The sequence below is a fragment of the Amblyomma americanum genome, chromosome 6, assembly GCF_052857255.1.
Source record: "Amblyomma americanum isolate KBUSLIRL-KWMA chromosome 6, ASM5285725v1, whole genome shotgun sequence".
Lineage (NCBI taxonomy): Eukaryota > Metazoa > Arthropoda > Arachnida > Ixodida > Ixodidae > Amblyomma > Amblyomma americanum.
This window is the reverse complement of record NC_135502.1, coordinates 12,569,076-12,587,417: the sequence shown is the minus strand read 5'-3', so window position 1 is coordinate 12,587,417 and position 18,342 is coordinate 12,569,076. Positions and strand designations below refer to the sequence as shown.

Here is an 18,342-nt window from a genome sequence, read left to right as displayed (position 1 = left end):
GGCGAAATACAAAAAAATTACGATGTGCGTGTAAAGATCCCAGATGGTTAAAATTATTCCGGAGCCCTTCACTACGGCATCTTTATTTTCACTCCCTTTATGTAGAATGCAGTTGAGGCCAAGATGAAAGTTACTGTGCCTTCTATTTCTTGATAACCAGTCATTTTCGCTGGCACCAGTGATACCACGAGACGTACGCTCAAAATTTCCTTCCTTAGCAGAGCTACACAATGGCCATGCTTGATAGGGGAAGTTTCTGAAGACGTGGCAGTGTACGCTACTTGGGCTCCAAAATTCAGGTTGAAGGGTGTTTAATTTTGGGAGTGTGTACACATTTGTAATGGAACATAAAATTTGATCCGTGGGATTACATCTCGTGCTTAAAAGTGTATATTGCAAGGGAAGACATCACGGGGACGTTTATTCTCGCCCGCTGGCAGAGACGTGCTCCAAGCGATGACGATGGGAATTTACAGGTGGAAGAGAATAGTCGCAGCCAGAGGCGACGAAGGCGCATAAAGTGCTCGCACTAACTACCCGAAAATTAAAAACTACAGTTTTCCATGTCGTGGTGTTATGACGGACTCTGTCCATTTGTTCTTCACTATCCTCGCCCACTGAGTCTCGGGCATTACGCCTTTTTAAGTTCCTGATCCCGCTCCGTCTAAATTCGGTAAGGTTGCTTTGGGTACCAAGGCACATGGGCTTTCACTTAAATGAGGTTGCAGATTCCTTAGCAAGGTCATCTCTCTGCGGCAATTATTGCTGACCTGCCAACCTGTGCATATACAGCTGCCTCAGCTCATATCATTTCCTGAATATCAGCATCTCCTGCATCCTTGGAGTAGCAAAGACTGGCGCTCGCGCAGACTAGAGGTCTCTCATGCGTTTGCGTTGCCAGGTTTCCCTTCTACATTTGTACCATCACAGATCTGGCCTGGCGGTTTCCCCATTGTGCCCCTTTTTGTGCTGAACCTGAGACAATAGATCACTTCCTGCTGTTCTGCCGCCGCTTCTCTCATTTGAGGAAGCGTCTTTTGCAAATTCCGTTTCATCTTCTGGGTTTGTTCATTCCATTGGTGCTTCTATGCTTGGACGAAGCGACAGGAGTGCGCTCTGCTGTGCAAAATTTCCTTAAAGGAACGCAACGACTCCCATTCTAATTTCCTTTCTTGGCTCTCAGTCAGTACCAAATTGAAACATTACAGGCATTGTATACTATTATGCACATTGAGCCATTGTCCAGTCTTCGATCTCCTAGTAAGCAAAACCCCTGTCCTTGCGTCTTCCAATCTATCAGCCTACATACTATTACTTCTTTTTCTTGTCAAAACGTTCTTGTATCCAACAACTAACCGCCTGTGTCTTGGCCACTCCCCCGCAGTGGGTATGTGCCAGCATTGTTTGAGGCCAACAACAACTACCCGCACGGTCAAAAGCGGCCAGCCTGGCCGCGATCAGTCCGGTGCAAAGCGCCGAATGAAAGACTTCAGACGGGAGACGTGGACAATTTCAGTCCTCCGGTAACGGTGGCCCGGGGGAGGATCAACAAGAGTGACGCTGTAGTTAACTGGTGAAGTTTGGTTGAGCACCAGGTAGGGACCAATGAAATGAGGCTAGACAACCAGCTTAATGCGTGATGGTCCGTGGCGACCGTAAAGGTAGGGGCGGAATTTATGAACTAGCCAGACGGCAAGACATTCCTGCTCAGTAATAGTGTAGTTACGTTCCGCAGGTGTCGGAATGTGGCTGGCGAACGCAATAACTCTTTCGCGAGTAGCAGTATCACGCTGCAGAAGAACAGCACCAAGGCCGTGGCTGCTAGCGTCAGTGTGTAGAATGGTTGGAGCAGTATCGTCGAAGTGGCCAAGGGTAGGGTCGGAGGTGAGAACTTGCTTCAAGGCTTGAAACACACTTTCGCATTGCTCAGTCCAAACGAAAGCACTGTGAGCAGTGAGGAGCTGATGCAGTGGCGCGGCAATGGTAGAAAAATTTTGTATTTTATTTTATTGCGAAAACAAGTACTTTTGGCCATAGGCGCCAAGTTTTTGATCTGCCGGGGGCGCCAATTGGCACTTTTTCATTCCATCTCCCCCCCCCCCCCCTGCACATGCTTGTTCTCAAGAGATGCTCAGGTTTAGAGACTATATGTGTCTAGTCACGCTAATAATAATAATAAGCCTAAAAAAATAACCTCTTGGTTCTTAAGATGCTAAATAAACTGGGAAATACATGAACTCTTGGTTGACATTCATAGTGTCCTTAGTCGAAGTTAGAAAAACTGGGCAACACATTTCCATATGGAGGAAAGGAAGAGTTCCCCCATGGATTTCCACAAAAGCAGTGATTTGATTGCTGCGCCAAAAGGCAAAGCCTGCTACATGCTGCTACATTTTGACAAAATACGAGTAATCCGCGCAAGAATTCTCGGCTGTCACGTGCTGTCCTTCGTGAACATATGCATGCTGCATATCAAGCTAGCCGAGCCCGTTGTCACCCCGTGTAATGAAAACAGAAGCGAAATAGTCCTGCAGCACGCAGGGTTTACTCTGGTCATCTCGTGGTGTGCACGAGTGGAGGGCACGCTGGAAGTGCGCATGTTAAAAACATTCACAAACGGCACCGGTCTTGACTTCCACGTCCTTGCTTGGCTGAAGTGGGGAACTGCACGCTATTGCGAAGTTCTCGATGGGCGTCGGTTTTGGGGCTCGCTTCGTTGTCCTATCAAAAAGGGGTGGATAGTCCCCAAAGACAACTTTGACATCCAAGAGATGTTTGCAAAATTTGAAAATATGTGCGGATATCCACAGGGAGTGCGAGGAACTCCTGCGGACATTTCTTGCATGTTGCTTTGGCCGCACTTTGTGTATCGAAGGGAGGTCCATAGGAAGAAGTCTCGGAGGATTTTCATAGGCCTTATCAAGGATATACTGGTTATATTGGTCAGATAATGGTAAATTTTCCTGGGGATTTTCAGAGACCCAAGAGAAAAAACTTGGTCTGCCCACGTGAAAAATGTTCAGTCTAATTTATATCTTCTGTGATTTAGACATGAAGATGACCATACATCTGATTGTAATGGTGTTGCTTGGCCCACTGCTGACAATTTTAGTGGTAAAATCTGCATAGCAACGCACACGGTCACGGGGAGTGTGTTGAACGATAAGCAAATGCGGAACACAGATAAGGGTACAGAAACCCTGCAAACCGGAAGTCGGCAAGCACCAACATATTGGGCATACATCCACAAACAAAGAATTTCCATGAGTTTAATACTCCAAATCTCTCCTTTTGGAGCCAGTGGCTGTTGCACGTTGCACAATATTATTTCATTCAGTTATAAATCTGTGATGAAACAAAAGGAGTGGACCATGTTGCAGATATCTTCTATCAGAAAAAAACTTCAGTCCACTCTGCTATCTTTGTCGCGACAGAGAAGGATGATAGTTCATTGATAATCATGTCAGTGTTTGCTCTTGAGTAATCAAATATAATTTTATTCTAGTTTGATCCTGACTTGTAAATTCGCAGTGTAGTATGCTGTCTGGTCGCTTGTAGCATATAATACATCCACTGTTGTGTTGTCTGGTTCTGCGGTCAGTACAAGATCTGAAGTTAATTACAGCGTGTAGGGACAGAAACCACTTGATGCAGAGTGAACAAATTGAGTATGTCCAGAAACTTATGGCATTCGCGTTTCCTTGTACCGCCCATTGGCCTTCCATCTAGCCAGTCGATATATGCATAATTAAAATTCCTGGCCAGGAATATTGGTGACAGCAGAAATTTGTTTTGCACCACGTTAAATTTCTCGTATATATTCTCAGTGAATTCGTCGGGAGAATCAAGCGGGCAAGACCCCGACGGCACAAGTTACAGAGGGCGACGGACGTAGTGCTAACCATGGACAAAATCTCAAGGTGAGCGCCTGTACAAGTTAGTGTCTTAAGTTATAAGCATATAAGTTATAGTGTCCGTTATATCGCCCGAACGGAACATGCGTGAGATAACGCGTCGTGACATTGAAATAATATGCGTATAAGTTGGCGTCTGTAATATCACTCGAACGGGATATCCACCAGATAATGTGTCGGGACATCTATAACAGGGACTTGTCACGGACATCCCTCGCAAGCGCTCAAAGGTGTTAGGATATTTGGCTCTGATTCGGATATCCCTGAGATCTGGTATGGTCACAGGACTGGATAATCTTTTCCACTCACGTCGAACTGTCTCCCTGCTGCATGGTACCCGTTCTCCTGCGCATATTCAGCGGCACGCAACTTCAGTTTAGCATCGTAGCTTGTTCGGCTAGCGGGCGGCGTCATGTTGAGTAGAAACAACGCATCCACGCGCGCGAAGCTATATACGGATGAAACTTCCAAGAATATGACTGGACTGGATGCCGGGCATTCAGTCCGGTTGTTGCTAGATTATGGGATTCTAACCGCAGGATAGAATTACAAGTTTTAGCATAGCACGTTCCGCTACTGTTAACCATATCCATGGTGAGCTGTCCGTATGCGCAGATGGCCCTGAGGAACGCACACCGACCCCCGACCCCCTAGAAATCACGGCAGCGAATCGCGCTGTACTAAATCTGTCTGATAACACGGTTCTTTTTTTTAACATCGATTTTTTTTTCAAACATAGTTACTAGGAACGGCAAAAGATGATGCACAGTGGTGCGTCATTCTTCGCTGTATATGAGTCGCACTGACGAAAAATTAAGCGAAAAAACCCGAGTTAAAAACGCCGGAAAATACTGTATATGCGCGCCAAAAGACACTTTTGGCTGCTCCAAAGTAGCCCTCGGCCAATCACATCACTGCAACAGGCTGTCAATTCAAATACAGTCAAGCACACTTATAACGAACCTCACGGTCAAACTGATTGCGTTCGTTGTATCCGAAGTTCGTATAAGTGTATTTGCCCTATTACAGCCAAAACATGCAGTCAGATAACAGTTGGGTTTCATTCTTAAAAAAAAAAAGAAACCGCCGTGCACATCTCTTTCAATCAAGCCGCTTTCTAAGCTCGCCAGCGTGCTCGTGTGCTCCTGGTCGATACCCTTGCTGCATTCGAGCCGCTTTAGAGACGCGATGGTTTCGAGCGTTCGTTGTAACTGCGGTCGTTATAAGTAGGCTCGACTGTATAACAAACTGTTCGTTTGTAAACACCGCTGTGCAGTAGAAACATTTCCACTATAAGCTAGCAGTTCAAAATTAAAAGACGTATTATAAACACTGTGTTTCGAAAATATAAACGAACTACGAAACTCGATGCAAAACGAAAAGACAAACAGGAGTCAAAGACTAAGGGTTGCAATGCCGATTTTAAGGGAGAGGATAATTTGGGCTGAGAGACTGTGACAAGCTTGAAGAAAGCTGGCGAATTTTACTGTGATGAAGTTTACTGTCCTTCATATTGTACAAAGGGTATACCACACAATCAAGAACTTAAATTGTTTAGTTCGCACTGTTGAACTGCGAACAAAATTGTTCGCGATGTCATTGAGATTTATTTTTTCGGGCGAGCTCTTTATGTCCATAGCGAATAAGGGCACGGCTCCCCGGAAAAATTTCGGAATGGGGAGCCCTCCAGCCCCGCCGCAGTCGGCGCCTCTGCTATCGGCGTAAAATGAAACGCTAACGAGCTGCATACTTGCACGAAAACAATAATACAAAAATAATAGCTGCACGAGGGGCCTATTAACACAGCAGATCTTGGATCCTGGAAGTGGAAGCAAAGTGCGCTAATATTCAATCTCCATTAACTAGGACCTCGTGAGTCTTGTTCTCGTTGTTATGACCGGGATGCCTTCCAGCCTAAGTGGATTAAAACACGGACTCTTGTCCGGCGTAGCCACGGCAGCGGTGACAGCAGGGCTCCCCTGAAAGCAGCCAGCGCAGCTCTGCCAGTGCACCCTCATACACGACGAAAGTGGTTGCCAAGGCCAGCCGTAATTGACCTTCCCGAGAGCACCCGGGTGTCAACTGGGTCCAGTCACCATGTTTGACCGCGGCATCCGTCATCAAAGGAGAAGTTTCCGGCGAGCGGTTTCTCTACCCCGCGTGGCCTTGCACGTAGCCTTGGCCTTGCACTGATGAGGAACAAGTGCGACCACCTGCAGACTGTGGGATCGCCACTCGCGGACCTTACGCTGTCTGCGCGACATAGATGGCGTCCTCCTCACCGTCAAGCTCAGCACTTGACGGTGGCGTGTTCCCTATCGGGAGTGTGTGATGAGTGACAAAGCACGGCCGGACTCGCCGCCGCCTCTCCACTCCGGCCGTGGCAAAAGTGAACTTTTCAGGGCACGCCTTCCTCGACAGGCTCGACCTCTATCTAGGAATTTCAGGGAAGGAAAACCCTACAAAATTCGTCATCGAGTACGGCCGAGAAGCTCCCTCTCATCGAGACTCCCGAATGCTAACGTTCCCTTTTACGGAGAGGCGCTCTCAGTTTCTCTGTACGTGTACATAATATAAATAGTTCTATAAAGTTTGCAGTGTCTTCCTCATTAACCCGTCTCCTATCTTCCTCGTCCCTTCTCCGGGCCGACCTCGCTACCTGAGTCCCAACAGCGTTCTTGCATAATACAACTCGCTGTATTCGTGGTCGCTAACAGACGCTTGTAGGTCTCATCAACTGGGTGGCGGCGGAATCGGTGTCTCGTTCTTTGCGGGAGCGCGTGAATTCCCTTAGCGAGCTGACCCACCCCACCAATTCCTTGACAGTTACCCCAAATATAATGGTGCCGCATTCAGACCCGCACCCTTCCCTGCCTATATAGCCTGGACTCCATGTACGCGAAAACTCACGCGAACGCGAAGGCGACGGCGGCAAGCGACGAGCGACGCCGTCGCGCGAAGCAAAATGCATGTGTCGCTTGCCGTGTCGCTCGGATCTGCACCCACAGAAAATTTCGCTCGTCGCCCGGAAGTCCCCCACGCGACTGGCCAATCAGAGCCCCCCAAAGCCGTTTCCGGTTTGTCCACGGTTTCTCACGGGCACATCTCACGAAACCAGCCCGTCGTCTTGGTCATCACCACCGTCGAGAAAATATTTGGTTTTGTAGCTGAGAGGCAGACCCGCACGATTTAAATAATTAAAACAATCTACTTGTTGGGTGCGGAGGGCTAACAGCATTTGGAGCGGGCTACGCGAGCGGGCGTACTGCAGGGAGAGATGCGTGTCGAGCCGCGGGTACCGGCGCTCGATCCACCGTGCCGCTGCGCTCCAACTGTGCAGAAACACTCGCGGCGCGCATTCTCAGTGGTATATTATAGTTTGCTCACTTACAATCAGGTTGCGGTGACAGTTTATGGGAGCGTTTTTACTAAGCCGGAGTGCACAGGCACCGAAAGAAAGCACACCTCCCCCGTGAACCCGTGATGTGACTTCGTCTCCGCAAGCACGCCTTTGGCTATCTCCACTGCCGCTACACCGCTGCCGTAGAGGAAATATTCTTTTGGCCCTGATTATGAGGCACACTCACAAAATTTTAAGAGAGAGAACAGGTTACGGGCGTGTTTCTAAGCTTGAGTGCGCAAAGCACGGAATCCGCTGCGCACGTCGCGGGTTCGCGTCGCCTGCCGCCTTCGCTTGCATGGAGTTTGCCCACAAGCGACAGAGCGAACGCCAGCCGTCGCCGCCGCCGTCGCCTTCGCGTTCGCGTGAGTTTTCGCGTACATGGAGTCCAGGCTTATCTCCTTTCCCGCATATTCCCCTCCTGCACCCAATGCACCCGCTCCCATGCTACTCTTACATTATCCTTGAATGCCCGGCGAACCCTCCCCCACGGTCCCGGAACTCCTGAACACCTGGAAGGAATGGGAGACCCTACTGCGCTCGATGGACCCGGCCAGGCAGAAGATCGCCACTGACCGGGCCGGCCACGTCATGAAACTTCATGAACTCATAAACATGTAGTGCAGGGGGGTCGTGTGGGGACCCAAGGACCTACGTGCCCCAATTCCCTTGGTCAATGATGTTATTTCTCTCTCGTTCTCCGTAGAAGACGTTCAGATCTGGCTTCAATCGATCAACCAATACTTTGCACGAAGAGAAAGCAAGGGAGGTTGACAGAAGCACTCTGAAAGACGAGGCCGGCTTTCACGCAAACCGCAAGCTCGGAGCATTTGCCAACCAGCCCAGCTTGCAGCCTGGCGCCCGTGCATTTCTCGCGAGCGCAGTCTACCGCTCGTCCGGCGGTAGAGCAGGCGCCTGCTCGCCGGCTTCCCACGCCGCGGCCCGTGGGAAACACGGAGGGGGGCGTGAAACCCTTTTCCCACACCCTTGCCAGTGTTGGGGCTGTGCACGCTCCAGTCGCTGCGGAGCATACGCGCCGGCTCTCGTTTCTTTGATCCTGCTGCAAGTTAGCGGCTGACAGTTGTAGCGTGTGCCGTTGGCGTATACGCTGCCACGCAAAACTTTCCAGCGTCCGTCTGTTCGGTCTGCTGCGGTAGCTGTGAACAGGCAACGGATGCATTATACGGATCACTCGTTGCGTCAGGTCGAACGACAGCGATATCTGTGAGGTAACATATGCGACCTCTATAGCCATCCCAGTGCAATATCTAGCTGATTCCTCATCTGTGAGGTAGCTCTACCGTGCACGTATCTCGCTGTCTTTTTATAATAATAATAATAATTGGTTTTGGGGGGAAAGGAAATGGCGCAGTATCTGTCTCATATATCGTTGGACACCTGAACCGCGCCGTAAGGGAAGGGTAAAGGAGGGAGTGAAAGAAGAAAGGAAGAGAGAGGTGCCGTAGTGGAGGGCTCCGGAATAATTTCGACCACCTGGGGATCTTTAACGTGCACTGACATCGCACAGCACACGGGCGCCTTAGCGTTTTTCCTCCATAAAAACGCAGCCGCCACGGTCGGGTTCGAACCCGGGAACTACGGATCAGTAGTCGAGCGCCCTAAACACTGAGCCACCGCGGCGGGGCTCTTTTTATATGGACGCAATACTTACGGCGTGGTTGAGGTGTCCACCGAGAAGTCAAACACTTACTGCGCCATTACCCTCCACTAAGAAAAAAAAATATTTCAGCTGTGAACCAACTAACTTTTGAAACAGTTCCTCCTCTTTCATCAGTAGGTCTCGTTACCGAGAGTATAGGCAGGTATAGGTGTAAGCATGAAATGTATGGGCAAGGTGCAGCACGTTCTAGAACGACCCATAGATAATGGTAGTCGCACTCTGCTGCCGCCTTCACCCGCTTACATTGGGCAGGGTCCATGGTCTCCCTGGCCGGAAATGAACCAGGGTCCTCGGGCTCAGTATCCAAGCGCGCTAACCATTGACCCCGGCGGGTCGCTTTCGAAAAGCTTGGTTGGCAGCGAGGATAGTTTGCATTTGGCTTTTTCACAGTCAGAACGCAACAGCAAAACGCTCGAGTCCATTCTTCTGTTGCGTTCTGACTGTGAAAAAGCCAAATGCAAACTATCCTCGCTGCCAACCAGTTAACCCAGCTTTTCGAAAGCGACCCGCCGGGGTCAATGGTTAGCGCGCTCGGATACTGAGCCCGAGGACCCTGGTTCATTTCCGGCCAGGGAGACCATAGACCCTGCCCAATGTAAGCGGGTGAAGGCGGCAGCAGAGTGCGACTACCATTATCTATGAGTCGTTCTAGAACGTGCTGCACCTTGCCCATACATTTCATGCTTACACCTATACCTGCCTATACTCTCGGTAACGAGACCTACTGATGAAAGAGGAGGAACTGTTTCAAAAGTTAGTTGGTTCACAGCTGAAAAAGAAGTTTTTTTCTTAGTGGAGGGTAATGGCGCAGTAAGTGTTTGACTTCTCGGTGGACACCTCAACCACGCCGTAAGTATTGCGCGCAGCCCTGGTGTCTTCTGTTGAACTGTGCCAACTCAGAAGCTTTGTACTATTCCAGCTACTCTTATACCCGGTCGTGCTCCTCTGGCATAAATACGTGGCACATGCTGGCATAGTTTTTCTATGTTATGCATTGTGCTTTCTATGCGGGTTTGCTGAAGGTTGACGTGTTTGAAAAAGCTCCTCTTTTTCTAATATATTCCGAAAAATCATGCCGTGAACGTCATGCAGACATCATAAGTGCGACTCCACCGCAAACAGCTTCGAACACGCCGTGAAAGGCGCGTTGGGTATCATATACATGTATATTTGGGAACGCCGTAATCCCGGTGCAAAGTTTGATCATCCGCAGCTTTTCAGATTGGACTGTTCAGCTTCCCTCTAATAGTGCACGCAGCAAATAATAGTAATAAATAAATAAAATTGACCAGCGTCTTTTAAAGGAATCAAGATCTATGAAACTGCAGTCGTGAAAACGTGGCTGCTGCAACTATTACACCTCTCTACACTTGTACGATCAAACGTTACTAGTCTAGTCTGCAGTACCTAGTCTACTAACGTTGGGTGCGATGGCCATATTTTGCATCCTTTTAGGGGGGTGCGAGTTATGGACATAGAAATGCACCCTTAACGGTGCAAGTTTATTTACATGTGCTGTGTTAGAGCCATTTGTCAGTGGAAGGAGTCAGGTTGAAAGATGGATTCGCAGTCTCTTGTCCGCGCTGTGGCGCCTGTGGTACGCATGCACCGCTGGGCGGAAGTGGAATTCGCGTACAAAGGACCACAATGCAGCTTTTCCTGCACCAGCCTTCCGCTTACGATGCAACGCACGTGCAGTCTTATTCAAGAATATACAGCCCAGCTGGTTTTCTTCCCGCTCATGCTGAGTGGCTCGTTTTGCATCGCCAGCGCTCCAGTCTTCGCCGGAGCCAGGGGTGCTTGAGAATCCCTCAAGGGGCGTCATATTTTTCACAATGTCTCGAGGTCAGGTGGGTGGTGGTGGCGAAAAACTTTTATTCTCAGTGCTCCTAGTCCGGGGCAGTTGTGAGCTCGGAGTTCAGCTGCTCTATGGAAGAGGGCACACACCGACGGAGCCTCGGCGCTTCTGGCTTCGCTCACACCCCGTGGGAGCCTACGCGCTCCCCTGTGCGTGGAGCTTCGTTTCATGTCAAAAATATTAAATACCTTCGTAGTACGTCTTCTCTGAAAACTCCCGCTATGTCTCGCTGGCAGGTGACAGGTAATGGAGCCAAGGGGACCATGTCGGATCGAAGTTGTTGAAGCTACGCTGTCATATCGCTTAGGTAGTCCGGAGGCTTTGCTTTCCTCCTTTCTGCATTGCTCACTATAATTTTAACATCAGTGCCGTGTCATCCGGTATGAATTGAACGAGAATTGGATGTCGTCTCCAGCGGTGTACGCAAACAAATATGTACGCGGCGCCGTTTTGTTTTCCGCGGAGTTCGTGCAGGACGCATGTGCGCAGTGTGCTGCAAAATTATTTCCGCGTTCAGCCGCATTTTCCCCGCGCGTTCCTTTACGCGGACGCACTGCGGCTTCCTTCCCTGCAGCTGTTGAGAATCGACGTTTTCATTGTCTCCGTCCTACACGCGCAACACTGAACCGTCGCCGCTTGCAAACTCAAGATTTTCCTAGTTTGCACGTCTTTGGCGCCGACGCTGTTTCCTTCCTTGAAGGCACGTCCGCTGGACCCCTCACGAGTCACGGTCCGGCCGGGGCCCCCGTCGGGGTAGGGGCACGGCCCAACGCGGATGCGTGCGGCAACACCCCCGCGCACTCACAGGACGCCGCCGCTTCGGCCAGATGCCGTGTCAGCGCGCATTTAAGCCGCCCATTCCTCTTCAGCCCAGTGTTGCAGGGCGCGCGCGCGTGCCGTCGTCGCACCGTCCGGCCGCTCGGGGAACGCTCGGCCTTCCGCGATTTCTACGGCTGTCGGCCGTGATACACGTCGCTCTCGATTCCCGCCGTGAAAGCAGCGTGAAGCTGCGCGGGCTGCCGCGGCGTGCTTTCCGTGGGCGAGCGCCATTCACCAGCAACGGCGGCGCGTGCGCCTCGTGGGAGAGACAGAGAGAGGTAGGGGCCTCTGGACCACGAGGCCCGCTGTTAGTGGAGGGGGCTGCCGAGGAATTTGTTTTGCAGTGACCACTCATGACGTCGTGTCTCCGTCAAAGTATTGCCACGTACAGGCAGAGGGAAGACTTACCCACGGGTTTTGCTCCGAGGTCATGCGGTGATGTAATTTCTCCCAGCCAATGCCGCTGAGCTTGGCGGCCTATCACGTTCTGTTCTATAGCCACTTGGTCATGTTTTTAGGTGGTTGGGCGCTCGGCTGCTGAGCAGGAGTTCCCGGGTTCGAGGCCGCGTTTCGATGGAGGCGAAACGCAAAGTAGCGCCCGTTTGCTTTGCGGTGTCAATCCACGTTAAAGATCCCCAGCGCCGCCGCTTGTGCTTCAAAGCAGCACGATGCCAGGCGCTGTACTGACAAAGGCCAAGATTTGGAGAAAGCTGTACTCAACGCTCATTGCATTCAGCGTACAGTGTAGAACATAGCGAGGAAACAAGGACGGCGCGCAGCATGCAGTACGTGCGAAGATTTCGACAAGTCCAGCTCGATATACCAGGTATTTCTAAGAACCCTGCCACTAAATTTAAAAAAAAAAATATGTTTTTAAGGTAAATATAAGGTTTTTTCGGCATAGTAAGAGATTGTGCTGGCGGATGCCAGAAAACAGACGAATCGTGTCGAGTCGTAAAGTGATCAACTAAATTCTAGTACTTAGCTTTTTAACGATAGGCGCCTGACTGCAATTAGAGATTTGTAGGCAGCCGTTAATAATGGCCATATCAGTTTTTCGAATTTCGAAAACGTAGTTACCCTCGCCGTCGTGGCTCAACAAATTTGAGCCATCTATTCCGCAATTCTAAAAGCGCTTGCTTGCTCAGAGCGCATAGCGACCTCCATCAAATCGCGTCACTCCGTGGCGCACGGGCCATGTGACAAGCTCTGCCCCGCCCGCGCTGAAGCAGTGAAGAGGCGAGAAGCGTTCAGTGAGTAGGGGCCAGGCCCCAGGTCCCCAGGCAGCCGGTTTGCGGCAGGTCTTCTTTGAACCGGGACACCAGCGGCGTCTGTTGGGTGGCGCGACACAACCTGGAATGGCAGCAGAGCAACAAGCGGAGTTCTCAGCACTCGTCGAGGACGCCTTTTATTCTAAACCCGCGATCACAAGGGGGCGGGATGCCATCAAAACGGCGACACAAACACGTGGGTTCTCGAGGCCTCGTCTGCTGCTAATTTATGGCGCCATTCGGAAGTTCGGTGTGCGGTGCGCTCAACAGGGCCATAGGCACCGTTACAGTGTTTTAATACCAGGAAAAAAAGGGGCACACGGCATCCCTTCCTAGGAACGATGGCCAGAATAGTCGAGGTTTCCAGATTAATTTCAGCCACCTATAGATATTCCACGTAGCACACCGGCGTTTTTGTTCACATTTCGCCTGGAGAAGCGCTTGTAGTGCTTCAAGTTTATGCACGGCTGGAACCGCATACTGAATGCGTAGCGCTGACCACTTAAAATCAGCGCGGGTATTTCGAATGTTCAGTGCGCCCAACAATTTCCTATGGCCATCGGGAATAGTTGGTGTGAGCAGGGCTGAAAGTCGGGGGTCTCAGACCACCCAACAGTATTGACAAGGGATCTGAGACCCCCCGCGAATGTACACACTGCATGCATGAATCAGAAGCTGGCAGTCATTTTTTAGTAGGCTGAACATTTCTTCTTTATCGTGTCGAAAATTTCACCGCGGTTTTTAGTAAAAATCCTTGACATGTTTTCTAAAACCAGAGACGGAGAAAAATAAAATGTCGGCAGCGCTACACAAAGGCTTGAAGATAAAAGGGAAACCCATGAGCGGGCCACAGATTCAGGACTGCATAACAACAGCAACGAGCACACTGGCAGAGCGTGGGGTCTGTCCCGTGTTTCAGTTGCAACAGGACAGAAAACTGAGCTAGTTGGTGTATACGTTCATGATGATAAATCCAGGCGCTCACAAACAACGACACAGAGGGGACACAGCGCTTACTCGCAACTACAAGAATTTTTATTCAGAGGCTTCTATATATACACTATAAAAACCAAAACAAACCCAGAGTAATCGCACGCCACACGCCGACCGATGAGCAGGGAAAAAATTAACACGCGGTTTTCAGTCGCTCTTCACTAACACTAACACGTGTATGTCACTAACACATGTATGCCCCGTTTCCGCGATATGATAGGCTTCAACTATCTCCCGCGTTACACGATCTCAGTGACGAAAAAGAACACGTTTTGGAAAAAGGGGGACCCGCCGCGGTGGCTTAGTGGTTTGGGCGCTCGACTACTGATCCGGAGTTCCCGGGTTCGAACCCGACCGCGGCGGCTGCGTTTTTATGGAGGAAAAACGCTAAGGCGCCCGTGTGCTGTGCGATGTCAGTGCACGTTAAAGATCCCCATGTGGTCGAAATTATTCTGGAGCCCTCCACTATGGCACCTCTCTCTTCCTTTCTTCTTTCACTCCATCCTTTACCCTTCCCTTACGGCGCGGTTCAGGTGTCCAACGACATATGAGACAGATACTGCGCCATTTCCTTTCCCCCCAAAACCAATTATTATTATTATTAAAAAAGGGGGAGAACATTTCTTCTTGCGCTTGCTGCAGTCACGACAATGAAGAACCATATTGTTTGAAGTGTAACCTTTTTGCAAATATCCGGCATGCTCCATCAGCCGCACATTCAAATAACGACCACTCTGGCCTATGTACACTTTTCCGCACGACATGGGGATCTTGTACACTGTGCCCACTTTGCATGCGACATACGGTGATACATGTCTGACAGCACATCCTCCTTTTCTTCGCGCCCCGCTCCGCCTTAGCTTGAATCGCGGGGCATAGCGTTGCCAGTTTCCGGAGCCCTTCGGAGCCACCATTCCGGAGCCCTCCACTACGGCACCTCTCTCTTCCTTTCTTCTTTCACTCCCTCCTATATCCCTTCCCTTACGGCGCGGTTCAGGTGTCCAACGATATATGAGACAGATGCTGCGCAATTTCCTTTCCCCCCAAACCAATTATTATTAAAGCGCAGGAGGAGGGTACGGCGGTAGCGAGGAGACAGGTTCTGCGGAGCCATAGTAGTGCGCGCCGCCGATAGTGAAGCCAGAACCCAGAGTCGCCTCCATTCGATCGTCACTGCATGCACGTTTTCTGCATGCGGTCGCCTGCGGTTCAAGCACCGTAGCAGCTGCGCTCAAAATTCGCATTACCGAGAAGCGTAACCGTCAGCAATTTTTTTTTAATTGGTGGCTCAGAAGCATGGCGACCAAGTCGTGCCATTTTACGCTATACGCGTCGGTTTTCACTCTCCAGTAAGCTGTAAAAGGCCCGGCGTCCAGCTCAGCTCATGGCTGGGTCACGTTCTTGGTTAAGCGGAAGTGGGTTAAGCGGTATCTCGGACGGCGTATGCATAATAATAGCCCTAAAAAGAAAGTTTCGACTTTGTGGAACGTGCACTGCATCTCGCGCGCGGGCTGAACAACGCGGCCGGAAGGTATAAAGTGTAGACGTGGTTTTACCCGCCAAGACGCGCCGCAGTCATCCTGTGGTCGGCAAAAATGCGTAAATATGGATACGCTTTTCACGCAAGTGCGTACGCCGATTTCGCTCTGTGTGTTAACTCTATGCCGTCTGTGCCGCAGCTGTATCTATGACCCACTCCAGGAAGAGTTGAGATGCTCATGCATGTGTATGCTGACTATGCATATGTCACGCGGTGTCCTTTTAATGGTAAAGTCGTGGAGGGCTGTCCGTGCGCACTGCGATGACGGGTTTTCAGAGGCAGTGCTCGCGCTTCTGTCTTGGCTGCGGCTGCCGTGGAATCACAGCAACGCCAATATACCATTCACCAAAGAGAGCGCACTAAAGGTCCTACAGAACGGTTAGGGCACTACTTTCGGTCTTTTTTTTATTAGTGATGAATGCGGCCTGTGCACTCTTCGTGCGTGTTTTGCGACGTTAATGTTGAGTCAGCATATTATAGCTAGCTTCCCATATCGCAGTGAAAGACATTTGATAGCGTGATTAGCAGCACAGACTGCGTCACTAAAGGGGTTTCAGTGCGCGTGTTTCGCTGCTTTCGGGAGGTCGCCGTATCCAAGTGATGTCCGAGGGGGCCCGCCACTTCCCCTCTTCTCAAGGATAGCAGAAGCTCTCGGAGTCCTGGACTGAGGATCCCACCCACAAGGACCGGTCCCACAGTCATCCATCCTAAAAACGAAAGTTTTTCAACCCCCCCCCCTCTCCCCCTCCGATACAGAAAGCTCCCTTGGGCCCGTCTCGAAAAAAAAAAATTCTGGCTACGTGCCTCTCGCCATAGCAAACGGCGCTTCCATGAGCAAGCATGGTGGGACACAGAGAAATTGCGCAGCACTATCGTTTGCAAAGAGCCAGGCTTCTTCCAGCGGATAGATTTTTGACTAGACACCAAGCCATCAGCTGGCGCCGGTTACAAACTTACACCTTTCTAAACCCGGCTGTCTGGAGTCTTATGTACCAATTCTCATAAAAATGGGCAAACTGCGAACTTAGGGCCACGTTGGACCACATAATATGGGAATGTCCTCATGCCCCCGGGAGGGACGAATCATAAAGACGAAAGACCAATGGGAGGCCTTACTACTAAGCTCCGACCCGGTGACTCAGCTACAGCTCGCCCGTCTGGTCGAAGCCGCCGCCGAGAGTAAAGACCTTTCGGCCGTCGTCTAGGCGGGTAGCCCTTTAGCTTCCCTCTTTCTGTTGGACAATAAAAGTTTTCCTAGCCCATCATATCTGAGCAAGCACTGGCAAAATTCACATCGCTAACCCTTGATCACCGTTCCTTGCACTGATTTACTCTTAAATGCTGTAGCGTTCCTAGCTGCAGCGATGGCCAGGCTGTTGCGCAGACGTCGCAACAGCAGCGAGAACGGCCGTAGGGAGGCGCGGTGTCTCGGTGCCTCTCGCAGCGAGGAGATTGCATGAACGCGGGATATTCTTGCGGTTTGTCAACTGCCGGTTGTGTGTACTGAATAAAAATATCCTGCACTGGTTAACTATCGCAGTTTCCTGGACTGAGTTGTTTCCGCGGAACATATATTCACAGCGCGCGCTCCAGGAAAAGACATTGCTTTCGGCTCCATCTTTCATCTGTTGCTACGATCGCTTGGCTCGTGAAGCGCTCGTGAAGAGCTGGCGTCGAGACAGCCGATATGCGCCGACAAAAAAAGGTATATGGCATGGCAGGGGGAACGGCGAGATGCATGCCGGCCGCCCCAACTGCATCATCCAGGGCTGGAATGGCGGGGACATAGATGTTTTGAGGAAGGATATGAGGCAGGAAGAGGGCGGGAGAGACTGTTCGCTAACTGTATACAAAAATAAAAATATACACATGCGTACAAGGCTACACAAGTGTTCTGTTACAGTCCGGTAAAGAAAACCACAGGACGAAAACGCCGCGCCTTGGAAATCAGATGTGTCCGCGGTACAGATTGCGCAGATAGGCGCTAAGTGCTGCCGCGATTACGTAGCAGGAAAGAGAAAAACAGTGTACTGCTGCTCAGAAGACCGCTTGAAACAGGAACGGGTGCCCTAAAGCCGCGACTGTCGCATTCTGAGCTATATGCTGCCTGCCTTTGTTCGCGGGCGGTTAACTGCTTGACAAGTTGGTTCCTAGTGCTTGCTCATGCGTAGCACACTGAAGGAGTAAATAAAAATGCCACGCCCACAATAACGACTGCTATTTCTTTAATTCCGCTGTGTCATGGTGGTGGTAAAGGTATATGTGGCATATGGGTGTATGATGCTCGAACAAAGCTGCTCCAGGCAAAGGGCAAATAGCAGCAGGGACACTGGGCAGCCTTACTTCACGGAGGCTGTGGAGGCGACCATTGATAATCAAGTGGGTAGAGCAGTTAACTGCTACTACAAGGTCTACAAAGTGCATCAGACCAAACGTGTTTGCATTTCAGAAATGAGAAATTAGTGGTGTTGCGTTGGTTTTGATGATACATGCATCTGAGGACATCGTTCGTCTTGAGAAAAGAGAAATGAATGGAGGAGGACAAGATCAGACGCCTTTGCGGTTTGTGGTCCCATAGTGAAGGGCTCCGGAAATTAATTTCGACCACCTGGGGTTTTTTAAAGCGCACTGACATCGCACAGTACACGTGTCTAGAATTTCGCCTCCATCAAAATTCGACCGCTGCGACCGGGATCGAGCCCGCGTCTTTCGGGTCAGCAGCCGAGCGCCATAACCACTGAGCCACCGCGGCGGCTCAGACGCCTCCGCGATCAGTGCAATCTGCTCATAGGAGCTGCAGCAAAATCTGAGAATCGTGTGGTCAGTGCGTGCATATTAGCTCGCATGGAGTGACGTATTAAACAAA

General features: G+C 50.5%; 1 protein-coding gene across 1 annotated transcript in view; it reads right to left on the bottom strand.

Annotated features, from left to right (window-relative positions):
• LOC144136326 (ubiquitin-ribosomal protein eL40 fusion protein-like) overlaps positions 1-18,342 on the bottom strand; it is a 274,921-nt gene that overhangs the window by 16,350 nt on the left and 240,229 nt on the right. The window lies entirely within an intron of this gene.